The sequence below is a fragment of the Pongo pygmaeus genome, chromosome 7 (genome assembly GCF_028885625.2).
Source record: "Pongo pygmaeus isolate AG05252 chromosome 7, NHGRI_mPonPyg2-v2.0_pri, whole genome shotgun sequence".
In the NCBI taxonomy this organism is placed as follows: Eukaryota; Metazoa; Chordata; class Mammalia; order Primates; family Hominidae; genus Pongo; species Pongo pygmaeus.
Genome location: NC_072380.2, coordinates 93,016,265 through 93,042,197, shown reverse-complemented (window position 1 = coordinate 93,042,197; position 25,933 = coordinate 93,016,265). Strand labels below are relative to the sequence as shown.

At 40.4% G+C, this 25,933-nt stretch overlaps 1 protein-coding gene and 1 non-coding gene across 3 annotated transcripts in view; both read left to right on the top strand.

The window, feature by feature from the left end:
* Positions 1 to 25,933, top strand: part of ZNF704 (zinc finger protein 704) — a 251,392-nt gene that overhangs the window by 110,564 nt on the left and 114,895 nt on the right. The gene's annotated exons all lie outside the window — the stretch shown is intronic.
* LOC129043314 (U11 spliceosomal RNA) lies at positions 21,088 to 21,221 on the top strand. Its single transcript, XR_008504406.1, has one exon. It is a non-coding gene; the product is annotated as a U11 spliceosomal RNA (small nuclear RNA).

Sequence of the window (25,933 nt, the reverse complement as noted above, 5' to 3'; positions counted from 1 at the left end):
AAAAGAAACAATAGCAGAAAATCTTTAGAATTCAGGGCTAGGCAAAAAAGTCTTAGAATTGACACTAAAGCCACAGTCCCTAAAACGAAAAACTGTAAATTGCACTCTATCACATAAAAACTTTTACTCCACAAAAACTCTCTTAAGAGGATATAAAGACAACCTGCAGAGTGGGAAAAATATTTTCAAACCACATACCTAACAAAGGACTAGTATCTAGAATATATAAAGTTTTTCAAAACTCAACAGTAAAAAACAATCCGCTAGAAAATGGGCAAACAACATGAACAGACAGTTCACCAAGGAGGACATATAGCACATAAGCACACAAGAAAAGCAATTAGCACACAAAAAGATGTTCAACATCATTAGCCATTAGGGAAATACAAATTAAAACCACAATGGGCTATCACTACACATCTATAAAAACTATCATGATGGAGAGCAGGTTAGTGGTTACCAGGAGTGAAGGAGGAATGGAGACAGAAGATAAGTCGATTTGACTATAATAGGACATCATTAGGAATCCTCTTAATAGAAGTGTTCTCTCATGACTATATTAATGTCACTATCCTGGTTTTAATAGTGGACAGTGGTTTTACAAGAGGTTACTGATATGATTTGGCTATGTCCCCACTGAAATTTCATCTTGAATTCCCACATGTTGTGGGAGGGACCTGGTGGGAGGTAATTGAATCATGGGGGCAGGTCTTTCCTGTGCTGTTCTCATGATGGTGAATACATCTCACAAGATCTGATGGTTTCATAAGGGAGAGTTTCCCTGCACAAGTTCTCTTCTCTTGTCTGCCACCATGTGAGGCATGCCTTTCACCTTCTGCCATGATTGTAAGGCCTCCCCAGCCACGTGGAACTGTAAATCCAATAAACCTCTTTCTTTTGTAAATTGCCTAGTCTTAGGTATGTCTTAGCAGCATGAAAATGGGCTAATACAGTAAATTGGTACCGGTAGAGTGGGGCACTGCTGAAAAGATACCTGAAAATGTGGAAGCAGCTTTGGACCTGGGTAACAGGCAGAGGTTGGAACAGTTTGGAAGGCTTGGAAGAAGACAGAAAAATGTGGGAAAGTTTGAAACTTTTAGACACTTGTTGAATGACTTTGACAAAAACACTGATAGTGGTATGTACAACAAGGTCCAGGCTGAGGTGGTCTCAGATGGAGATGAGGAACTTGTTGGGAACTGGAGCAAAGGTCACTCTTGTTATGTTTTAGCAAAGAGACTGGTGGCATTTTGCCCCTGCCCTAGAGATTCCTGGAACTTTGAACTTGAGAGAGATGATTTAGGGTATCTGGAGGAAGAAATTTCTAAGCAGCAAAGCATTCAAGAACACGTGGAACTGTTAAGTCCAATAAACCTCTTTCTTTTGTAAATTGCCCAGTCTCAGGTATGTCTTTAGTCTTTTATCAGCAGTGTGAAAACAGACTAATACAGTTACCATTGGGAGAAACTGGGTGAATTATACATGGGAACTCTCTATATTATTTTCTTACAACTTACTGTGAATCTACAATTATCTCAAAAAGTTTAATTTAATAATTGCTGAGTAAGTGGGCCTCTGCAGAATCACCAAATCAGGAGTTTCATCAATAAGTCTTAATTCTCTCCACTAAGAACTAGTGCAGTTTTCCTAGGCTCCACTTCATTTGCTAATAGAGTTCTTTAGAATCTCTAAAGATTTGAACATCATCATGGACCATCTAACTCAGCTGGCAAAGAAAATCATATACCAGTATTTTTGTTGGTCCACACATTTTAGGAAACTAAAATGTATGCTGTCTTATGGCATAGACTGTGTAGGTTGTGTACTCTTAGGGCTTATCACAAGGTCTTAGCTGGCATATGTTAGATTTCAGTAAATACATATTAGATGGCTGGATGAATGGATGAAATTAGTGGTGTTCTGGTAAATATTTGACAACTAGCTCTCCAGAAGAAGAAAGAAGTGCTCATTTGTATCATTTGCTGATTTCTCTGGTGTAAATACTCCTTTATGGCCAATTTCAGGCTATTAAAATGACATGTCTAAACATGGGGTTGGGAAGAGATGTATCCATTACCCTTCATAAGCTAGTATAAGCTGACTCCAGCACACCACTGGATGAAGTTGAGTTAGATAGCATGCGATGTTAACCGCCTTTATTTTCTGATGCCAAACTTGTGTTAAAATTACAAAGAAAATCTGGGCTTCGAGTTACTGCCTAATCCCTTCTCATTAAAAGTGTGAGAGATCCATTGAGAATCAGTAGTCATCTCAGAGCAAACCCATGGCCTTCCCCTAGAAAAGAAAATTAAAAAGAATATGCCTTATTATTATTGAATACAAGCCTTTTTGTGTTCATGTGGAGCACTGAGAAAGGCATGAATTACAGTAACTTGCCAGTGTCCAACTCATGGTGGAAGCAGGCTGATTTTTTCCAGTTTAGCCTCTTAATTTCTTCTTGAGGGTGATTGGCTTATAGGAGATGTACTTACAAGGACATATCATATAAAGCTTTATTTTTTAAGGAGTCTGAAAGGAAAAAAAACCTAATTAGTTTTGTACTGTATTCTTGTTTCTTAGTATTAAAGAATCATTTCTGACATCTGATTAATCACACTTAACTCCTGCTTGTTTTCAATCTTGTTGGATGTTTCCAAAAACTATCTCACAGACAGTATTTTCTCCTCACACTATCTTGCAGCTGCAATATAATCTACACTCAAAGCTTGTGTTGCAACATGCATGCCCTTGGGCCACAATCTCTGCTTGCTTTGGCGTGGTTTATTTATTCCAAAGACATCTATGCCTTTAGGTTGCTATAGAGATTTCAAGTGAGCTAAACTGTTCAAGAAAACCTCAGGGAAGCCTGTTTAGTTTCTTCTAAAACTCAAGGCGATTAGTAGACCCAGATATTCTTAAAATGTATGCTGCACGCAAAGGAACCTCTGCGAAAAGTGGGTTGATGACCTTAGTTATAGAGGGTTTCAAGGAGAAGGTAATTTTAATAGCAGCAAAAAGGCTGAGTAGAGGGAAGTGAATTTCTTGTAAAGGTGCTTATAAGAGAACACCTGGGGTATTGATTAACATATTAACAACTGCCTCTTTGGAGTATTGGATTGTAGCTGCTTAGTATCAATAAGTTTACAAAAACTAGCCAAAGCATTATATAGTTCAGGGTTATTGCTTATACCAATTTCAGACATTAAGCATGAGTGAATGTTTTCTTTCTGCTTTTCTGTTTCTATATTTTCTTCAATATGCACTATTTTATGATTAAAATTATATGTGAGTAGAAAAATGAGGCAGTGTTATTGATTATATAGTAAATTTTATTATTCTTATTTGTTTAGCAACTATTATGCAGTCTAGAAGTGAAGAGGTTAAACTAAACCAGAGTGTAGAGGAGTGAACATGGAGTTCCTTTTATTTTACATAATTTTAACACTGGTGGCCATGTGTTTCTCGGTGTCCTTAGAATTGAGAATGAACAATGAATACTTTAATGGGTGAAATCAAATAAACTGTTATTATAAGATATTTATTAATTAACCAAGTTAATTGCAAGTCTTTGAAAGATGACAGATTTGTGAGGCATCTTTAAAACAAAGGTCAAATTCTTTAAGCTTCCATAAATTCCCGGGACCTCAATGTAATGTTATATGATAGCACTCACTGGAATGGGTGTAGAAGGTCAAATTTTAGGAAATTCTGGCATGGACTTTTATTGTGGAAAGTAGCTTAACCTCTGTATGGTGTGGTCCCCTTATTTAAAAGTAAGAGTCAGGCTGGGTGCAGTGGCTCACGCCTATAATCCCAGCACTTTGGGAGGCTGAGGTGGGCAGATCACCTGAGGTCAGGAGCTCAAGACGAGCCTGGCCAATGTGTTGAAACCCCCTCTCTACTAAAAATACAAAAATTAGCCGGGCATGGTGGCACATGCCTGTAATCCCAGCTACTCAGGAGGCTGAGGCAGGAGAATTGCTTGAATCCAGGAGGCAGAGGTTGCAATGAGCCGAGATTGTGCCACTACACTCCAGCCTGAGTCACAGAGTGAGACTCAGTCTCAAAAGATAAAAAATAAAGAGTCAGACTGGATAACAGTAATGTCCCTCTAACTTTAATATTCTGTGATACAGAAGTCAGCTAAGTGTGGTAGTAATTAGTAATAGAAAAGTTGTTTCTAAACAATATAAAGGATCCACATATTTCAAAATATCAGTAACATAGTTTAGGAAATTGTATTAACTAAAGTCTCTTTCAATTGGAGATAACTGAAGCTAAATTAAGCTTGCTTGGATCCCAAAGGGAGTTTATAGTAAGGCTTCTGTGACCCCAAGAAAGGACAGGGGTGCAGCTAGACACCAGGAAATAGCAGAAATGACTGGAAGGAACCAGATTGCCCCTTTCTGGGTATTCATATCATTATTCCCATCTGAAGAATGACTTCCTGCACACAGCAGGGAACCTGGCCATTGAGAGTTCATGTTTGACCCTTCCTGCTTTGGAACTCAAGGAATTTTCATTACTCTCTCCTGCCCCACGTTAAAAGAAAATATTGGAGAAGGATGTCTGTTGGCCGAGTTTGGATGAAGTGCCTACCATTGGATCAGTTACTGTGAACGGGGAAGCAGGTCACATAAGATAAAGACCCACTAGAATAATATGACTGGTATTATTAATAGAAGAAGTAGCATATTCTAGAAGGAAAGTGTATATTTACCAAAACAAGAGAAGGAGTAGTAATTGGACAAGGAAATAGTAAAGTTCACTAAACTTTTTTTTTAATTGCTAAATGAAATCATTACTTACTGTTTCTTATATAGGCAGTAAACTACACTAATGAATTATTGCTTGGTAGATGTGGCCATAGTTGCACTAATGCATGCTGGAATTTACCTGGCTTTTAATGGATACTCGGTAAATGGTAGCTATTATTTTTATAATCTAGCCAAGAGATCGGTGTTGATCATAATTCTCATCTATTATTTTTATGATCTAATGAAGAGATAGTGCTGCTCAAAATCTCAAAAGACACAATCCCAAATGCTGTAATTCTGAATGTCAAAATCCCAAAAGGTCAAAATCCCTAAACTGTAAAATCCCTAAAATCTAAAAATCCCAAAAATCACAATCTCAAGAGATTAAAATGCAAATGTTAAAATCCTGACATCCAAATTCTGGGGAAGAAAATAGTGAGTTTTCGGTTGTATGCAGGATAGTTACATCATGTTGGTTACCTCATGTTAGGCTGAACTATTACCTTGTTATTGTCTTTATTTGGAAATTAACTATGGCATAAGCATGTGGGTTTGGGTGCCAAGTTGACAAGGAGTAGACTTGTGGACTTAATTTTAGGCATCAATTTGCTAGATTAAGGAATTCATGGAAACCTGTTAAAGCATGATTTGGGGTGTGTATGTGAGAGTATTTCCAGAGGAGATTAGTGTGAGTGAGTCGGAGTGGACCAGGTAGGGAGGATCTGCCCTCAATGCTGGCAGGCACCATCCAGTTGGTCGGGGGCCTGGAGAGAACAAATACAGAAGGCCTCTCTCTTTGAGAGCTGGGGCAGACTTTTCTCCTGTTGCCATGGACACCAGAACTTTAGGCTCACCAGCCTTTGGACCCCAGGGCTTTCACTAGTGGCCCCCCAAGGCCTGAGAATTTTGACTTAAAACTGAGAGTTATACCATTAGCTTCCCTGGTTCTGAGACCTTTGGACTTGGGACTGAACCAGGCTACCAGCATCCCAAGAGTCTCCAGTTTGCAGACAGCCTGTCATGGGACTTCTCAACCACCATAATCCTATGGGCCAATTCCCCTAACAAATATCTTCTCATATGCATATGCTATTGCTTCCATCTCCCTGGAGAACCCTGACTGATACAGATTTTGTATGGAGAAGCTGAATATCATTCCTTCTTACTGTATTTCTTATAACACAATGTAAGAGATATATGAAATTATTCTCTTGAATAAAAGTCTGTGATAAGTTAAGCGTACAAGGCTCTCTTAATGGCTAAAGATAAAAGTTTAAAAGTTAATTATTATTGGTGCTGCAAAAGCAGAAAATCACTTAATTACAATGGCCAAGCAATAACCAAACTTTCAGTTGGACAGCGTATACATAGAAAATTTGCAGACCACAACCACTCTCCAAATGTAAATGCGGTGAGTTTTGAAGATCATGGAAGAAGTGAAAACACAAGTGAAAAACACAAAAAATCTCCCCTGCTATAATAAGGTTTAGTTCTCTGTCCCCATCCAAATCTCATCTCAAATTGTAATCCCCATGTGTCGAGGGAGGGACGTAATTGGATGATGGGGCAGTTTCCCCCATGTATTCTTGTGATAGTGAGTTCTCATGAGATCTGATGGTTTTATAAGCATCTGGGATTTCCCCTGCTGGCACTTCTCTCTCTTGCCATCATGCAAAGAAGGTCCTTGCTTCCCCTTCATCTTCCACCATGAGTCTAAGTTTCCTGAGACCTCCTCAGCCATGTGGAACTGTGAATCTTTCCTTTATAAATTACCCAGTCTCCATTATTTCTTTATAGTGGTGTGAAAACTGCTGTTTCTTTATAGCAATGTATTTACCAATACAGTAAATTGGTACCACGGAGAGTGGGGTACTGCCACTACCCAAAAAGGTAGAAGCAACTTTGGAACTGGGTAACAGGCAGAGGTTGGAACAGTTTGGAATGCTCAGAAGAAGACAGGAAAATGTGTGAAAGTTTGGCACTTCCTAGAGATTTGTTGAATGGTTTTGACCAAAATGCTGATACTGATGTGGACAATGAAGTCCAGGCTGAGGTGATCTCAGATGGAGATGAGGAACTTACTGGGAAGTGGAGCAAAGGTCACTCTTGCTGTGCTTTAACAAAAATACTGGCAGCATTTTGCTCCTGTCCTAGAGACCTGTGTAACTTTGAACTTGAGAGAGATGATTTAGGATATCTGGTGGAAGAAATTTCTGAGCAGCAAAGCATTCAAGAGGTGACAGATCATAAAAGTTTGGAAAATGTGCAGCCTGACAATGTGATAGAAAAGAAAAACCTATTTTCTGGGGAGAAATTCAAGCCTGCTGTAGAAATTTACACAGGTAATGAGGAGCCGAATGTTAATAGCCATGAAATGGGGAAAATGTCTCCAAGACATGTCAGAGACCTTCACGGGAGCCCCTCCCATCACAGGCCCAGAGGCCTAGGAGGGAAAATGGTTTTCTGAGCCAGATCCAGGACCCCCTGCTGTGTGCAGCCTAGGCACTTGGTGCCCTGTGTCCCAGTTGCTCTAGTTATGGCTAAAAAGAGCCAAGGTACAACACAGGCCGTGGTTTCAGAGGGTGAAAGCCCCAAGCCTTGGCAGCTTCCATGTGGTGTTGAGCCTGCAGGTGCACAGAAGTCCAGAATTGAGGTTCGAGAACCTCCACCTAGATTTCAGAGAATGTATGAAAACACCTGGATGTATGGAATGTATGGAAATGCTTGCTGCAGGGGCGGGACCCACACTGCTAGGGCAGTGTGGAAGGGAAATGTGGGGTTGGAGCCCCCACCAGAGTCCCCACTGGGACACTGCCAAGTGGAGCTGTGAGAAGAGAGTCACTGTCCTCTAGACCCCAGAATGGTAGATCCACCAACAGCTGGCACCGTGCACCTAGAAAAGCTGCAGACACTCAACGCCAGCCCATGAAAGCAACCAGTAGGAAGGTTGTACCCTGCAAAGCCACAGGGGCAGAGCTGCCTAAAACCATGGCAACCCACATCAGCATGCGCTGGATGTGAGATGTAGAGTCAAAAGAGGTTATTTAGGAGCTTTAAGATTTAATAACTGCCCCACTGGATTTTGGACTTACATGGGGCCTGTAGCCCCTTTGTTTTGGCCAGCTTCTCCCATTTGGAATGGGAGCATTTATCCAATCTGTACCCTCATTGTACCTTGCAAGGAACTAACTTGCTTTTGATTTTACAGGCTGATAGGTGGAAAGGACTTGCCTTGTCTTAGATGAGACTTTGGACTTGGACATTGAGTTAATGCTTGAATGACTTAAGACTTTGGAGGACTGTTGGGAAGGCATGATTGATTTGGAAATGTATAAAGGACGTGAGATTTGAGAGGGGCCAGGGCGGAATAATATGGTTTGGCTGTGTCCCCACCCAAATCTCATCTTGAATTATAATCCCCACATGTTGAGGTAGGGACCTTAATCCCCACATGTCAGGGGAGGGAGGTGATTAGATAATAGGGCCAGTTTCCCCCATGCTGTTCTCGTGACAGTGAGTGGGTTCTCATGAGATCTGAGGTTTTATAAGTGTCTGGCATTTCCCCTGCTTGCACTTCAGTCTCCTGCCACCATGTGAAGAAGGTCCTTACTTCCCCTTCAGCTTTCACCATGATTGTAAGTTTGCTGAGGCCTCCCCAGTCATGTGCAACTGTGAGTTAATTAAAACTCTTTCCTTTATAAATTAGTCTCAGATATTTCTTTGTAACAGTATAAAAATGAAGTAATACAGCTACCAAACTATTCAGTCACTTATGACTTCTGCCCCTTCACACATAGTATCAATTTGCTGTGTGATGTATTTCATTTTCACATCATGTCCAATACTGGAGGTATAAATTGTGTCAAGATTTTTAGAGACATCTAATTCATTTTATGCTTTTTTTTGGCCAATTTGACTTCACAAAAGTGCATTATCACAACATTGGATGTAAGCATTGTGTGCATATGTAGAAATATTGAAACTTCCTCAGTAAATGAAGATGTCCTTTTGTACACCTGCATTTGTTAAAGATAAAATTTCTTTAGATCTTGGTTCTTTGGGCAACTGCATATATGGTGGTGACCCATTGAAGTTTATTAACAGATCTCATCAAAAGACTTAGGTTACCTATCAAGGTATTTCAGATGCCACAGTTATAAAGCTGGGTGTACACAATTACCAACCACAGTGACTTTTATATTTTGCTGTTTGACCTATTTATGAATATGGTTTGTCTTCTCATAACTTTTACACCCATGTGACCATTGTTAGTATACCTGAGTGTTTATGCTTACAAATATCTGTATATTAGTTCTTGCCTATTTTATTGTGTAAAGTGGCCTACAACATATTTTGTCATGTTTTTAGATGTTTCTCAAATCTCCTTTTCAAAAATGTAAATAAACATCTCTTGAGGAATTTTTATTAAGTTATTTTTTCAGAATTATATTTTCAAGATTTTGATCTCTCAGGATTGTGATTTCCAGGATTTTAGACATTAGGGATTATGATTTTTTGGGATTTCAGTGTTCAGGATTATAGTGTTTAGGATTGTGTCTTTCAGGATTATGGCCCAGACCCCCAAAAGGTTAAATTTATAGTTAGAATTTTTAGGGCCAGTTATTTGAGAGCACCACAAATGTCTGTGACACAAAGAAATTCACCTTTTAACCAATTGTACTAGTTCTTTCCTGCTGTATAACAAAATAGCTGAGACTGGGGTAAGTTGTAAGAACAGAAACTTATTTCTCACAGTTCTGAAGGCTGAGAAGTCTAAGATCAAGGTGTCGGCATTTGGTATCTGGTGAAGCTGCTCTCTGCTTCCATAATAGCACCTTCTTGCTGTGTCCTCATGTAGTGGAAGAGTGGAAGGGCAAGAGGGCCTCCGTAATTCCTTGCAGCCCTTTTATAAGGGTACTGGTACAGTTTGGATCTGTGTTTCACCCAAATCTCATGCTGAATTGTAGTCCCCAGTGTTGGAGGTGGGGCCTGGTGGGAGGTGATTGGATCATGGGGGTGGATTTCTCATGAATGGTTTAGCACCATCTCCCTTGGTGCTGTCCTCATGATAATGAATGAGTTCTTGTGAGATCTGGTGATTTGAAAGTGTGCAGCAGTTCCCTGCTCGCTCTCTTGCTTCTGCTCTGGCCATGTGACATGCCTGCTTCCGCTTCACCTTCTGCCAAGATTATAAGTTTCCTCTGCAGAAACCAAGCAGATGCCAGCATCATGTTTCCTGTACAGCCTGCAGGACCTATGACTCTTTTCTTTATAAATGAAACCTCTTTTCTTTATAAATTGCCCAGACTCAGGTTTTGTTTTTTGTTTTTCGGTTTTTTTTCTTGAGACGGAGTCTCGCTCTGTCACCAGGCTGGAGTACAGTGACACAATCTCAGCTCACTGCAACCTCTGCCTCCTGGGTTCAAGCGATTCTCTTGCCTCAGCCTCCTGAGTAGCTGGGACTACAGGCGTGTGCCACCACACCCAACTAATTTTTGTATTTTTAGTAGAGACGGGGTTTCACCATGTTGGCCAGGATGGTCTCGATCTCTTGACCTCATGATCCACTCACCTCGGCCTCCCAAAGTGTTGGGATTACAGGTGTGAGCCACCAGGTATTTCTTTATAGCCCGGCCAGGTATTTCTTTATAGCAATGCAAGAACAGACTAATACAGGTGCTTATCCCATCCATAAGAATTCAGCCTCATTAATCAAAATATCACACTGGATCTTAGGTTCCAATCTGTGAATTTTGGAGACACCTGTACATTCAAAACATAGTACCAAGTGTATTATTTATTACTGGATAACAAATTTCCACCAATTTAGCGGCTTAAAACAATACAAACTTATTCTCTCATAGTTTCTGTGGGTCAGGAATTGGGGCACAGCTTAGCTGGGTCAACTGCTCATCAGGGTCTTTCTCATGAGCCTAAATTTAAAGTGTCAGCCAGGGCTGGATGCAATGGTTCATGCCTATAATCTCAGCAATTTGGGAGGCTGGGGCAAGAGGATCACTTGAAGCCAGGCATTCAAGACAGCCTAAGTAACATAGTAAGACCCCCATCTCTACAAAATGTATTTTTTTAATTGGCTGGGTGTGGTGGTATGCATCTGTGGTCAGCTACTTGGGAGGCTAAGATGGGAGGACTGATGGAAACCAGGAGGTTGAGGCTGCAGTAAGCCATGATCAGACCACTGCACTCCAGTCTGGGAAACAGAGCAAGATCCTGTCTCAAAAATAAAATACAATGTCAGCCAGGGCTGGAGTATCATCTGGAAGCTCAACTGGGGAGGGATCCTCTCCCAAGCTCACTTATGTGGTTGTTGGCAGGATCCACTTCCTTTTGGGTTGTTGGTCTGAGGGCCTTAATTCCTAGCTGCTATTGACTAGAGTTAGACCTCTCCTCAGTCTCTTGTTATGTGGGCCTCCCCACCATGACAACTTCATCAAAGCCAGCAAGATGGAACCCCAGTCTGTAGCCCAGTTATGAAGGTGACACATCGTCACCTTTGCCGTATTCTCTTGGTTACAAACAAGTCGTAGGTCCTGCTACACTAGTAAAGAGGGTATTAAAAAGGGTGTGAACAGGAGGTGAGATCATTGGGGGGCATCTTAAAGTCTGTTTGCCACACCAAAATGTTGATTTAAATATTACTTACCCAGTCCAAAGCTTGTATGTAGGCGTGAGATATTTTGCTAGTGGGGAAAAAAAAAAAAAAAAGCCCTGGAAAAAAAAGCCCAGGCTTAACTATAATGTTACTCTAGGGTCCATCAAAAGTCTACAAAGCTGAAATTCTGGTTAACTGCTCAGGTGCCCCCAGTCCCTAATCAGTCACATTAAAAGCTGTTGTGCTCATGTTTCTACTCCTTGCATTCCTAGTATAGTGACTCATTCATAATAGATACTAAGTGCTGAATAGATGAATGTTTTTTAAATCTAGTGTTTCTATGTGGTGGGAAGCAGTATAGAGTACCAGTTCAGAGCATGAACTTTGGAGTCAGAAAAACCTGGGATCACATGCTTCCTTTGCCACTTACTTGCTATATAACCTTTGGCAAGTTACTCAAATTCTCTAAGGCTCAGTTTCTTTCTCTGTAAAATGGGGATAATACTACCATATTTTATTGCATCTAAGGCACTATGTATTTTAAGATACAGCATTATTTTCTGTGTAATAAAGAAAAATAATGCTGCCAATTAAACTGTGATATAACTTGATTGATTATAAAATGCACCCTGATTTCAAACATTATTAAAATATGAAAAAAGTGTATGCTTTAGAATTGATAAAATGCAAGGATGCCTACCTTATGTGGTTTTGATAAAGTTTAAATGAGATAGCACACATAAGACAGTATACATACCTTTCATCTAGTAAGAGCCTAATAAGTATTAGCTATTTTATTGTTAGCAATTATGGTCCTCTTCTTGCAAACTCTTAAAATGAGTCAGTATATTTTGCTTTCTTTTCTAATATTTGAAACTGAGTTATAGAACAGATCTACAAAACCATTGTTGGTTTTTTTCAAAGAAGGAGGGAGGTATTAACAAAATGGCTGTCTCAGACCAGATGATATATAATGACCTGTAGTTCTGTGCAAAATGCTTAATAAAGGTGACACTTGACAAAGGCCTTTTTGTGGAAAGTGTGCTTCCCACACTTCATCAATCTCTTAAGTGAAGGTAGAATAAAGGCCCAAATTATGCTTAGTAATTCAACAGGTTGAGAGCCAGCTTTTAATGCACCTCTGCTCCGCTTGCCGGTTCCTGTGATAACTGATAATTTGGTGACTAGCTGAGCCATTGCTCCACAGTGAACTGAAGGAAGCCCTTTATACCTGAGACTGGAAATACTTCTGATGACAATGAAGATGTATTTGAAGCAATGTGATATTGATACAAATTGCTCCAAAGGCACAGCTATAATACAACACCATAGTAGGCCAAAGTCTGGACAATGAGTGTATCTGTTAAATTGGCCATAGGTATAAGAAAGAAAGCCCAGTGCCCTTCAATTATAGTCATGTGTCACTTAACTATGGGGATAGGCATTCTGACACATTCTGAGAAATGTGTCATTAGGCAATTTTGTCATTGTGCAAGCATCATAGAATACTTAACACAAACCTTGATGGTAGGGCCTACCTAGGCTATATGGTCTAGCCTGTTGCTCCCGGGCTACAAACTTGTACAGCATGTTATTGTACTGAATACTGTAGGCAATTGTAACACAATGGTATTTGTGTATCTATATCTAAATATTAAAAAGGTACAGTAAAAATATAAAGGATTAAAAATGGTATACCTCTATAGGGCATTTACCATGAGTGGAGCTTGCAGGACTAGGGGCTGTGCTGGGTGAGTCAGTGAGTGAGTGGTGAGCGAAGTAAAGGGCTAGGACCTTATTGTACACTACTGGAGACTCTATAAACACTGTACACTTAGGCTACACCAAATTTATTTTTTAAAATTTCTTCAGTAATATATTAACCTTAGCTTACCTGTGACTTTTTTAGTTTATAAACATTTAAGGGTTTTTTTTAACTATTTGACTCTTTTAATAACACTTAGCTTAAAACACAAATATATTATATAGCTATACGAAATATTTTCTTTATGTCCTTATTTTATAAGCTTCCATTTTTTAAATTTTTAATTTTTTACATTTTAAACCTTTTTGCTGAAAACTAAGACATAAATACACACATTAGCCTGGGCCTATACAAGGTCAGGATTATCAATATCACTGTCTTCCACCTCCACATCTTGCTCTACTGGAAGGTGTTCAGGGGCAATAACATGCATGGAGCTGTCATCTCCTATGATAGCAATGCCTTCTTCTGAAATACCTCTAAAGGACCTGCCTCAAGCTGTTTTATGGTTAACTTTTATTTTTACATAAGTAGAAGGACTGTACTCTGAAATAACAATAAAAAGTACAGTATGGTAAGTACTAGTCAATAGGAATTTTTCAGCTCTATTATAATCTTACAAGACCACCATGGTACATGACTGCATATGGAAGGACAGCTGGCCACTCATGTGTCTCCTTGGCCACCTTGAGAGACTTCATAATACTTGCCCCTTTGCACACTATTCTTGCTGCCTAATTGCCTGTGTGCCTAGCTGGACTGTAAGCTTGCAGAGGGCAGTGACTGTGTGTCCTGCTCACCATTTTTTCTGCAGTAACTAGCACTCAGAAGGTTAAATCATCACTTGGTGAATGCATGAACACTGTTTAACCTCAGGCAAAGAAGTGAATTACATATGATGATGGCAGACTTTATCAAAATTCAAATAATAGTCATTTTTTATTCAGTACATGTTCATCAAAATTATGCTTTGTGGTCTACCATTAATAAGACGTGTTCTTTAGGTTGTTAAACCAAGTGAGTTTCTGAAAAATAGGTATTGTGACAACTAAAAGTGCATATAGAGAAATTGTTCCAAACAACCTGTTCCTCAGTTTTACACCATATTATGGGGCAGTATATGAACCTGTTCATTTTCAAACACATAAACACAGTGGGTCCCTTAAGCTTATAGTCTCAACTACCTAGTCTGTAAAATGGAAATGATAACAATACCTCCTCCTGGAGTGGTTGATGTGAAGATAAGATGAAATTGTATCTTTTAAATAATAATATCCCTGGTACATAATCAGCAATGAATGAGTAGTAAATAACAATATCATTGTTTCCATTGTAGTGGAAACTTGTGTGTTCACAGATCTGGGTGCCAGGAAACTTTGGCTGTTCTTAGAGGGAGTGAGATACTGCTCTTGGATATTTCTCTCTTGATATCCAAAAGACTTGGGTTTCTGGTGCAGCGACATGCGTTCTTTGATGGGCTCTGATGATACTATAGCTCTTCAGCTACATTTTTTTTTTTTTTCGAGACGTCTCCCTCGATTACGCAGGCTGGAGTGCAGTGGCGTGATCACTTCTCACTGCAGCCTTGCTCTCCCAGGCTAAAGCCATCCTTCCTTCTCAGCCTCCCACGTAGCTGGGACTGCAGATGTATACCAGCACACTCAGCTGATTTATTGATTTTTTTTTTTTTTTAGAGATGGGGTCTTGAGTGTTGCCCAGGCTGGTACTGAACTTCTGAGTTCAAGTGATCCTCCCTCCTTGGCCTCCCAAAGTGCTGGAATTACAGATGTGAGCCACTGCAGCTGGCCTTCAGCTACATTTGGCTACAACATGAACTGCTGTTTTGGGGTACTGTTGTTTGTGCATTGCTTACCTAAAATATTTAGTGTCCTGGGACTGAGTTTTGGAAAGTGGTAAAGCCCAGTCATGTGAAGCCATGGTTCTCAAGCCTGGCTACACACTGAAATCACCAGGGGAGGCAGGGAAGCACCATAGATGCCTGGATTCTACCTAGAACTCAGTACTTGGAATAGTTCCGATTGAACCTGGATGAGCAGTATTGAGAATCAGAGATTTAGAGACACTGGGAATCACTGTTTCTCAGTAGTCATGTCTGTTTTCCTCAGCTGGACCATTCTGTTCTGTTTTTTGGGTTTTTTGTTTGTTTGTTTTTGAGATAGAGTCTCACTCAGTCGCCCAGGCTGGAGTGCAGTGGCACGATCTTGGCTCACTGCTACCTCCACCTCCCAGGCTCAAGCAATTCTCCTGCCTCAACCTCCTGAGTAGCTGGGATTACAGGCACCCAGCATCACACCTGGCTAATTTAGTAGAGACAGGGTTTCACCATGTTGGCCAGGCTGGTCTTGAACTGCTGACCTTGTGATCTGCCTGCCTTGGCCTCCCAAAGTGCTGGGATTACAGGTGTGAGCTACCGTGCCCGGCGCTGTTTTTTCTTTTAAGTGTTTTATTTGCTTTGGGTTTCAATAGATCCTGGATATATCCTGGAAGTTGAGTGGATGCAAATCTTAAGCCATGGTGGGAAGGGACACTGTGGAAGGAGTGACACAGTTGAGTGCCTTCTTGGTAGTAGACCTATGATGAACTTTTACCAATTGTTGTTAATTTTTTACTAATTTACTATATTGTTCAGAACAGGCTAGGTCTGCCATTGTGCTAAGCAGCCCCAAATCTCAGTAGACTTAAACAGCAAAGTCTCTTAACCAGTCAAAGTCTTTAATATATTTCTGGCTTATGCTTCATGCCCATCCAGCATTCAGGTAAATGTAGCGAAGAAGAGAACACAGAGAACTGAGCACCAGCGTTAGAGAAGCAACACATGTCACTTCTGCTCACTTTCCACTGACCCAAGCAGATCATGGGGTCATGCCTAACTGCAGGGGAGCAGGGCTTACAGTCCACCCTAGGCCTGGAAGGAGGAGGCCTTGTGAACAGTCTTTAAGACCTGAGCAGTGAGAATGGTTTTTTGTTTGGCAGCAAGTCAGTTTCTTTTTGCATTTATCCATTTATGAAATCCCAAACCGGAATAGGTATTATATGGAACTATTCTGGGGCTTTCAGAAGTGTTCATATTTCATGTCAAGTGGAGTTAATTTGCATACATACATATCATTTCGTAATTTTAAGAAATTTTGTGGAGGGTTTTCAAAAGAAATTTAATGCTTGTTTTAATTTTCTGTTATAATTTTAGCATGGGAAAATGGCTGCAAAGCTGCAGATATTTTTGTTCTTTCCTTTTCTATATTTGTTGAACTAGTTAGAGGTGACTGCACATACCAGTGCAGAGGAAATACTTACCCAAACCACTAAATGGCTGTCCTGCTTGATGTTGCACTTATGGGAGATACTGGCTGTCCTGTTAGTATTCTACGTTTCTGAGCAGTCAGCACCATGACAAGATAATAAACTGAAAGAAATGTTAAAATTAGTTCAGAAAATACAATTGTAAGGAAAAAAAAAAAACAGAAGAAAGTCAGGAAAGGCCCTTTAGGTTTGGGAGTAGACAGGAGAGACGTTTGTTTTGCTCATTTCTGATAGACAGTGGCATTCCACAGTTCGAAGCCAAGTGAGTAAGACTGGCAGCTGCTTGCTTAGGGTGTACACACTAAGGTCTCTGCCTGCATCACTTCTCCTGGAAGTGAAAAGCCCTGAAATTCCCAGACGCTGGATGTTCATGTAGCAAAACAGCAAATGCTAGAGAGCATCTCTCATGGGGTCTGCCTTTGAGGGTCGGAGAGGCCTAGCTATTTAGCACTGCATATTTTTTCCATCAACCCTGTAGCTGACTTTGGGCTTTAACTTTTCTCAGGGGTTACTACATGTTTGGGGAAGCTGACAGCCCCAGCATGGATGATATTACTTTAAACATTTTTAAAACATTCTGTCCTTTTCAGATAAATTTGCTTCATTGCTTCCTTCTTTATAAAATGTCCCCTTAGAGAGTAGGACACATTTTACTCGTTAGAATTGGAAGGGGAAAAAAGCATTCCATTCTTTAGAGCCACATCCAGTGTTCACTGCTTTTGAAGAAGGAGTGATGTTTGACACAGAAATGCATCAATGGAGAAGGCCACATTTAACTTTTGTTGTTTGGGCTCAGCACTGGAACCAAACCAGTTTTTCTTGTCCCACCCCCCCCCCTGCCCCACCTTTTTTTTTTTTTCTGTCCAAGTGGCAGAAAGCCCAGAAATATAAGTTTGCATTGCCAGGAGATGGCTCTAAATATAGTGCTGGTGGGCAGGAAGATTGTTTCCTCATGAATGCAACTGGTGTGTGCTGTATACTCCTTGCCCTCCTCCAGAGGGAAGGAAGAGTTTGGCTTTGCTGCACTGCAAGCCTCAGGCGCTCCTGGCTGGAGGAGTTTAGAAACAGGAGCCTGGGCAGGTTTGCTTTGCACTCTCATCTCCAGCCAAGATGTGCAGATCAAACAGTCACTACCTAGCTGGCTGTTTTATTCTTTAGGATTTAGGAGTATAATTAAACACATAACAGTGGCCAGCTTTTAGAGACTGGAAAGAAAGCATTGTGTGTGCCTTGTTTAAACACAGATTGTTTATAAAAGGTATAAAAAAAAACATTGCTTTGCCTTGTGTTTGCTTGGAAATACAGGAGGAGTTGGCTGGCTACTGTCTACCAGCCAGCTTTGAAACATGAATACTTTTTACTTGTTCACCAGGGCAGCATTTTGCTCTTTCCTACTACAACTGAAAGGAAATGGAACTGGTGAGATTATTAGACTGGCTTGAAAATGCTGGCTTTAAAAGATTATTTTTTTGGCCAGGCGCGGTGGCTTATGCCTGTAATCCCAGCACTTTGGGAGGCCAAGGCGGGCGGATCACCTGAGGTCGGGAGTTCAAGACCAGCCTGACCAACATGGAGAAACCCTGTCTCTACTAAAAATACAGAATTAGCCAGGCGTGATGGCGCAGGCCTGTAATCCTAGCCACTAGGGAGGCTGATGCTGGAGAATCACTTGAACCCGGGAGGTGGAAGTTGCAGTGAGCCAAGATCACACCATTGCACTCCAGCCTGGGCAACAAGAATGAAACTCCGTTTCGTTTTTTTTTTTTTTTACGTTTTTTTTTAAGTTTACCCCCAAAGCAGAGCAGGCTAGCATTATAAAGAGCTTGGCTCAAAACCTCCTACTGTTCTCTTGCCCTCAGCAATTAAATAAAATACACTTTGAAACCTCAGCTTATAAATCGGATTGCCCCAAAGGGATGGAGAGAGCTGGTTTGATCATTGTATTGATCCAGTTCCTTGATAAAGGTTTACTTTATCTCACTTTGTGTTTTCTTTTTTTTTTTTTTCCTTTTTATCTTTTTTCCTTGACAGTGGATATAAAATGACAGTTTTGCAGATTAATGTTGATTTGGCTTTTATGGTAAAAGCTTATTATGCCTAAGGAAATACTGCAAAGTAGCCAGTGCATTTATATAATGAAATCATCTGTGTTGAATGTATTAACATTGAATAAACTCAGCCCATAGTTGGTTCTAAAACCCAGTGCTGCTTAACAAGAGACCATTAACTCAATAACAAGCAATGGGTAGATCTCATCTCAGAATCCTGACTGGGGCCGGGCACGGTGGCTCACGCCTGTAATCCCAGCACTTTTGGAGATGGAGGTCGGCGGATCACCTGAGGTCAGGAGTTCGAGACCAGCCTGGCCAACATGGTGAAACCCTGTTTCTTCTACTAAAAAAAAATACAAAAATTAGCTGGGCGTGGTGGTGGGCACCTGTAATTCCAGCTACTTGGGAGGCTGAGAATCGCTTGAACCTGGGAGGCGGAGGTTGCAGTGAGCCAAGACCGTGCCACTGTACTCCAGCTTGGGCAACAAGAACAAAACTCTGTCTCAAAAACAAACAAACAAAAAAGAATCCTGGCTGACTTCAAGTCATGCCACTCACACCACTTGAAGGAGAGCAAAACAGTGATTTTTGGTGCTGAAAGATCACACTTTAGCATCAAGCAATTTCAAGAATCTTTACATGTATGTACTTTTAGATTCCATTGATTGGGAAAATGCAAAGGAGAAACAGCTGCTGGGAATTAATGCTTGTGTATGAATTTTTATTTTACTCATTCTATCTTCCATGTACTTTTGGAAAATAATACAAATATGTGGTGGGTAAATTGCAGCACCTGAAACAGTGCTTGCCTCATATTAGCATTTGGTAAATAGTTTTGACAGAAAATTAAATATTGTTCAGTCTAGAGACAGTTGTTAGTGTCCAAGCAGACTGACAGAAACTTCAGGTCCACAGGTTAGAAACCAAGATCCAATCTATTTCTCTTCCTCTCTTCCTTATAGGGCTCTTGTATTGTCACTGTAAACAAACACTAGGAAAGAACCAGCACGCTGGCCCAGGGAGTCATTCTTTGGTCAGGGAAGGGCGCCCTAACAGTGAGAAGTCTTTACAGTGTGATTATTTATGTGATTTCAAGCTGACAGTTTAAAGACTTCCTCCGCCTTGCCTCTTCTCTAATAAATATGTCCAGATATTAAGATTTGAGTGGTTTAAAAAAAGCAAAAGTTTTCTCATTAACATTGTTTTGTTAAAACACGGTTAGTTATCTACGTTGCAAGAATAAACATTTTCCCACACAAGAATTATTAGAGTGATTCGTTCATAAATATTTTTATTTTTCCTAAACTGATTTTTAGTCGAAAAGATTTGTTTAGGAACAGTCACCCCAAGATGTCTTCAGAGATTCCTGAACTCCTCAGCGCTGTGCCATCCAGGACAGTAGCCACACATGGCTTTTGAGCATCTGAGATGATGCTAGTCGGAACTGGAATGTGCTAAAAGTTTAAAATAAGGTCGGGCTCACACCTGTAATCCCAGCACTTTGGGAGGCCGAGGTGGGTGGATCACCTGAGGTCAGGCGTTCAAGACCAGCCTGGCCAACATGGTGAAACCCCATCTCTACTAAAAATACAAAATTAGCCAGATGTGGTGCACACCTATAATCCCAGCTACTCGGGAGGCTGAGGCAGGAGAATGGTGTGAACCCAGGAGGCAGAGAGTGCAGTGAGCCGAGATCGCACCATTGCACTCCAGCCTGGGCAACAAGAGCGAAACAACTTCTCAAAAAAAGAAAAAAAAAAGTTTAAAATACATGTTTTATTTTGAAGAGTTGTATGAGGAAAAGGATATAAATTATCTTGTCAATTTTTAATATTGATTTCACATTGAAATGATATATTGCATATGTTATACTAAATAAGATATGTTATTAAAATTAATTTCTCTTTTTTTTTTTTAGTGTAGCTACCAGGAAATTCAGAATTACATATGTGGCTTGCATTGTGTTTTTATTGAGTAGCGTTGTGTTACAGTTTGAGGAGATCCCACCCCTCCGAGTCAGAGTGAGAAATCATACCTGGCCCCCAATTGCACACAAGTTGGCAGTCATTGCCTCTGGTGCCAACCCTGTTCCATGTTGCAGCTGCCTGGGGGGATGTGTGAGGACTGTGAGACCATACCTTAGCTAAGCAGGCAGGAATATCCTGAACTCCTGGCTTGATATCACTTGCCCATCCAGGAGGAGTTCTTGATTAGCCTAAAGGATAGTTAACTAGAAGCTTCCAGGGCGCAGGACTAAGTTCAAGCTGAAGTTAAGGTGATTCTGTGAGAAGGCAAACACCTTACGCAGTGCAGGTGAGGGGCGATTCACGCACCTGAAACCACCCAGGCTGGCCGAGTTCAGCCTAAGTCACCTCTGGTAAAGAGGTAAGGAGGGTCCACCCCTGGTTCAGTTACTGACACCATAGGTGTAGGTCACAGGTGCCTATGTCGTGCTGCTCTCCACAGGGACACTTTTCCTTAGAAGAGATTTTCCAAATGCTAATTGAGTGTTTGTTAAATGTTTACTATGGGCCAAGCCCTGGGTTTTTCTCTATGCATTAAAAGTGTGAATAAAGGGGAAAAAAGGGCTTCTGTCATGAGTGGCACACATAGGACAACTCAATTTCTCTTCATGCAGAATAAACATCAAGAGATTTTGGAAGCATAATTTTTTGGTAGTTGGGCAGCTGGTGATCACTGGTGCCAGCACCCTTACTCCTTGTCTAAATCAGAGGTTGCAGCTCTGGTCATGTTATATTGGATGATTCCGCACACTAAACCTACGTAGTAGATCCTGCCCCACCTCAGGGCTATGTGGTATGATATATGCTGTTTCCACACTATGTGACTGCATGCTATCTTACTGGTTTAAGTGGTGTAGGTGACCATAACACAATGGCAAGCATCCTCTGTATATAAGTACAGAAAAGATACAGTAAAAATCAGTATAAAAGACAAAAAGTGGGGCCAGGTGCAGGGGCTCACACCTGTAATCCCAACACTTCGGGAGGCTGAGTCAGGAGTATCTCTTGAGGCCAGGAATTCAAGACCAGCCTGGTCAACATAGTGAGACCCCATCTCTACGAATAAAAGAGTAAATAAAGGGCTCCTGATCTACTAGGGAGGTGAAGGCTGTTGGTTATTTGCAGGTAGTTAAAATTATATAGTTGTTAGGAAGTAGATGGGGCCATTCCGTTGTGGGCACAGGGGCTGAACTCACATCACACCTCACTCATTAGTAGATGACTGTAGATATCAAATTGCTTTAAACCAGTTTCTGCTTCTTCACTGCTGAATCCCCAGCACCAGGAAAAATGATTGGAACCATTAGTCGCTAAAGAAGTATTTGTTAAATGAACCAATGTTTGAATGGAATTTCTGCATTTCTCCTACTCCCCAGAAGAAAGGGCCTGACCACGTCTCTCAGAGGCGGCCTAGAAGCTGGAGAAGATGTCTCAGAACTAGTCAACTTCCTTCTTCTCTCCCTTCCTCCTTTTTTAACTTCATTCCAAATTTTGGTGTCTTTCCGACTCTAAGCCAAGTTCCCCTCACCAATCTTTCTGTTTCTAGAACTTTTTCCTACTCTTTTCCTTGGGTTCTTTCCACCCAAGAATAATAAGTTGCTTTCACTCTTGCTATTTGCTACAGCAATGCCCATTCCCCTACCATTTCTACTAGTCTAAAATATGGATTTTACACAGTGGTTTAAAAAAAGAACGACGTTGCTAATGTGTTGGTTAGGGCCTAGGGGGATCTTGTGAGATCCTTCTGGGCAGAGGTAGAACTCTAAGGTCAAAAGGATGGTTGCCTACAAATATGAAGGCACTGATGCTGGAGCTGAGAGGACTGGATGATGGCCTTAACTCAGATGCCATGGCACCAGGTAGCTGCCTCCTACTGTTGGTCAGTTTCTCCCTTCAAGGAACAAAAACTCCCCCATTCTCACTTCACCAGACACATTTCTTATGTTTACATGAGACTCTCAAGCATACTTAGGCTGGAGAAGAGGGTTCCATTAGACTTTGCATGGTGCCCACTTTTATTAGATATACCAATGATTTTGTTCTAGTTATATACTTGCCATTATTTTGGGAATGGGCATTTCTACATCACAATCTCTTTTCTTCTGACAATCCAGGAAACATCTCTGACATCTGACTATAAAACAGATGTTTCTGAAGATGGAGTATAGCCTTCACATAAAGCCTTGCCATTTGTAAGAGAACTGCTGTATCTAACAACTGTTGCAACTTCCCAAGAGGAAAATTAATTGCTTTAAACATTTTTTCACGGTGGCTCACACCTGTAATCCCGGCACTTTGGGAGGCCGAGGTGGGCAGATCACAAGGTCAGGAGATCAGGACCATCCTGGCCAACAAGGTGAAACCCTGTCTCTACTAAAATACAAAAAATTAGCCAGGTGTGGTGGTGCGCACCTGTAGTCCCAGCTACTCGGGATGCAGAAGCAGGGGAATCGCTTGAACCGGGGAGGTGGAGGTTGCAGTGAGCTGAGATCGCGCCACTGCACTCCAGCCTGGTGACAGAGCGAGGCTCCGTCTCAAAAAAACAAACAAAAAAACCATTTTTTCAAAAATCTACTTAAATGGTTCAGAGTTCTTATGGTTGGAGTGGCTTTCATCATAATTGCTGATGCAATTATAAGGTCTTCATTCAGCCTGAGTGTACACCATGGAATGAAGATGTGCTGAATGTAGTCTGTATTTCTTTAATGACATCCTTCATCCAAGTTTATTTTAATGCCACAGTATTTGGAAAGAGTAATTTACTAAGCCCTTGTCCCCAGTCCTACTCCCTACTTCCATTTTTCAGAGGTTTGTGTAGCATGTAAAATAAAAGAGCAAATGCAAATCAAAAGTCTTCCAGCAGAGCTAGTGTTTCCTGTACTGCTTTGTAGTTCTGGCTATTTATGGTATAAACTATATTCAAGTCCCATAAACCAGGCTTTTCAATTAGCTTGAAAAAAAATTATTAAATGTTTGGTGGGTACCAGAATAGCAAGATTCGTGGTTATTTGGAAAGCTTGTTTTATGCTTTGAGGCCACTGTGGCCTACCACAGAGCTACACCGCAGACTGCGAATTTAGCAAATCCCAGGAACTTGCCTGGAAGTCAGAATTGGTCCCATATGATTAAAAACAATTTATTCAAGTACCCAGTTTCTTTAAGCAGAAAGCTAGAAGCATTGGGATCGAGGAAGCAGATGTGGAAAGTCCAGATGAAGTACATATTAGGAAGACAGCATATTGTCAAAGACAGTATAAACTGGATTCAGGACTACACCATGATTTTCCAGTTTAATACTATTGCCTTTAAAATAGAAATAGTGCTGCTTTATATTATGAAGGACTTTATGGACTGATTGATGTGTACTTTCCCAACTATATTTTCATTTCACCTTACTAATAATGTGAATTGTGAGGACCTTTTGCCTGGTTTACTCTGCAGACTGCATTTAAATGCCTTTCTCCAGGAAGCCTTCTTTGACTCATTCCTGAGACCAATCTCCATGCCACCCAGGACTGAGTTCGCTATTGCCCATGACAATGGGTCCTGATCCCTCTCACAGCACCTGAATTCACGTGATTATTTGTCTGCTGCCCCCATTGGACTTGTAAAAGTACTTGAAAACATAGGTTCTATCTAGTTGGTTCTTGTGCTGCCAAACTTAGTATAATACCCAGCATGTCATAGGTGCTGAACTTACTTGAACTGTTGGAGGCAAAAATGAGGTTCAGAAAATTTAAACATCTTGCCCAAGGTGCTAGAATGTGAACCCCTTAAGAGTAAAGCCTCAAACTATCACATTCAGTACAATATCCCCAACATCTAGAAGAGTGCTTTGCACAGAGTAGGTCCGAAAAAGGTTGAATCAGTGAACAAAATTGGTAACAGACCAGGACATAAACCCAGCTCTGCCATATTAAAACCCTGTACTTTTTTATTACATCCAAAAATATATATTGTGCTTTCTCTTCAGATGATGTAAATCTTTCGCCTTTTATTATACATTCAAAACATAAAAGGCGATTGAACCTATTTAATAAGCTTCTCCCACATGCCCAACCCTGTGTAAGTGACTTTCTTGTTTATGATTTTTTTAATCTTTCCAACAGTGCTGGAAACATTGTATGAGGTTACATTTCGCTTGGGTAAATACCTGAAAGCATAGAGTAGACATTTGTTTAATTTTATAAGAAGCTGTCAAACAGTTTCCCAAAGTGATTGTTCCATTTTACAATCTTCACAACAATCATGAGAAAGTCTGAGTTGTGAGAAAGTCCGAGCTGTCCTAGGAAATTAAATCTACTTTCCCTTGACAGAAATACATTTAATCAGTTAAGAGTAGTTGAGATGATTTTGATGTTTTCCTTATCTTTCCAAAGGGCCTGCTTGTTCCTGTTTTGTGCACACTGTCTTTAGAGCCTGCTTGGTTCTGAGCTCATGTTTGACTTCATTTTGAAGTACAATGTTTTTGCAGCTGTAATCTGATACGTGGAATTTGGTCATGCTCATGTGCATTTACTAGTATTTTAAAATATGAAAGTTCTTCCAAAATTATAGAGAGAGGAATTGCAGGGGAATATTTTTAATGGACACATTCATATATAGTAATCCCCTTGTTGTGATATGCATGTTTTCTAGCAAAGTTGATTGTACATTTTATAGAGTATTCTATTATTTACAAGTTTAAGGTATATCACTTACTTAAAACTTTGGTTGAGGTGGGTGGCCAGTCTATTAAGATACTGGGCATTATCCATACATAATGGTATTTCTCCTGAAGATGTCATTTCCCTCTTATAGTTAAATTTCCCCTCAGAGCATTTTTCTAGTCCTGGAACTTAGCTGCATAATTGCCACAGCCCTACCAACCAAAACGGAGGAATTTCTCCCTGTGCTTGGGAATTCCTTGAAATTTCTCTATCTTGACTATCTATAAAGCTTAATATAGTCAATGATAACATTGCAGAAGTAGGGGCTGCCATCAAAAATACAATGTGACACGGCTTTAAAATTCCATAGGAGCCCAAAAAGAAGTAAAACTATTTAGCTCCTGAATTATGAATTTGGAAATTTGAAATGTTTATATCAAATATATTGAGACACTGATACCTATATTTACAGCGAAACCAAGGAAAAAGAATGCTGCAGGAGGTTGTAGGAATAGAAGAAATGGGTGTCGTCTTAAAGCACACAGTTTTTATTCTAAACTTACTTAAACATTTTAAAAGTTGATCATTCAAATTGTAAATGTTTTTCTTAATTATTGACCATAGATTTTTTAAAGTACAGTTTTTAATGCATACAAGTGTCATTTCTGTTTGTTTTGTATTACTTTCATTTTCTAATAGTAATTTACTACTACAAGGGAATAAGTAAAAATTTAGGTACTTATGGGCTTTGAG